General features: G+C 41.7%; 1 protein-coding gene across 2 annotated transcripts in view; it reads left to right on the top strand.

Annotated features, from left to right (window-relative positions):
• LOC135819258 (uncharacterized) overlaps positions 1-1,147 on the top strand; it is a 36,070-nt gene extending 34,923 nt beyond the window's left edge. For both annotated transcript variants that reach the window (XM_065332433.1, XM_065332432.1), the window contains one exon: positions 1-1,147. This exon is cut by the window's left edge and continues 333 nt beyond it. The gene's annotated coding sequence lies outside the window, so the exon portion shown is untranslated.
• Positions 1,148-1,381: the final 234 nt, after the last annotated feature.

Raw genomic sequence — 1,381 nt, 5'->3', positions numbered from 1 at the left:
ACGTGTTCTTTTTCCTCATCTCCACATGTATCATATTGTATTCTTGAGTTTCTTGCTCACCAGTTGTGGATATGCTCCATGTGTATTCTTTTGAAGGTGACCGTCCTTGAGAATATTTTCTCAAACAGCAGCTCCACCACCTCTGCGCCCACCCCCCTCCCCATCTTCCCTCCTCTCTCCCAATCTCACACGCCCATACGCGAGCATGTGCGCACGTACATAATTTGTTCTATTGTTTGCTGTGCTTGCCAAGACTGTTGGTATGTTTCCATCGACTGTGTTTTTTTATTAATACATGTACATGTACATGTACATGTATACATAAATGTTCCTACTTTTGAAAATTCTATTAAGGTTTGCTCTAGAGCATCTTTCTTTTGTTCTTATTTCTTTCCAGCTACATCTCTACATAAATGTCCCTAGTCTTTAAAATTCATTTTGGCTTGCTCTAAAGCACCTCTATTTGCTGTGACAATTGCACAGTATTCTTTTCATTTTTCACTTGACTTTGTTCACATTTTTGCATTTGCGCGAATACATAATTTGTTCTATTGTTTGCTGTGCTGGCCAAGACTGCTGGTATGTTTCCATCAACTGTGTTTTTTGAATATTTTCTCAAACAGCAACTCCCCCACCTCTGTCCCCACCCTCCTCTCTTCCAATCCCACACGGGAGCACGTGCGCGCATACATATCTTGTTATATTGTTTGCTGTGCTTGCCAAGACTGCTGGTATGTTTGCTAATACATATACATGCCTGTACATATATACATAACATGTTCCTACTCTTGAAAACTCAATTTGGCTTACTCTAGAGCACCTTTCTTTTGTTCTTATTTTTTGCTGCTACATCTGACAGTCATCTGTACATAAATGTCCCTAGTCTTTAAAAATCATTATGGCTTGCCCTAAAGCACCTCTCTATTTGCTGTGACAATTGCACAGTATTCTTTTCATTTTTCACTTGACTTTGTTCACATTTTTGCTTCCGCTGAGACTTCTGTTGACCCTGTATTGAACTTGGCAGCTGAACTTCATCTCCTTTCCTTGTTTTTTTTAAATGCCTGAACAGATCATGACTTTTGTCACTTCTCCACTTTGCGTGCTTATTTCAGAAATTAATGTGATGGAAATCACACACATGTAATTCTAGACTTGCATTGTTCATAGTCACTGACTCCAGTGTCTGCTCCAGGGCCGAGTCAGCCGGGCGAAGGACCCGTTTGGTGGTGGTGGGGGGGGGGGGAGTACTTGGACCCGTTTGAAAAAAGAACACTGGGTCACCATGGTCACTTGTGACCTGATTGGGAGATGTCCATGTGCATGTTGAGTAGGTACATGTAATCGCCATAACTGGCATAAGTCGCGCACCGTGTCTGTC

This window comes from Sycon ciliatum, chromosome 6 (genome assembly GCF_964019385.1).
Source record: "Sycon ciliatum chromosome 6, ocSycCili1.1, whole genome shotgun sequence".
Taxonomy (NCBI): Eukaryota; Metazoa; Porifera; class Calcarea; order Leucosolenida; family Sycettidae; genus Sycon; species Sycon ciliatum.
Note: the sequence above shows the minus strand (reverse complement) of the source record. Positions and strands in the feature narration are given on the sequence as shown.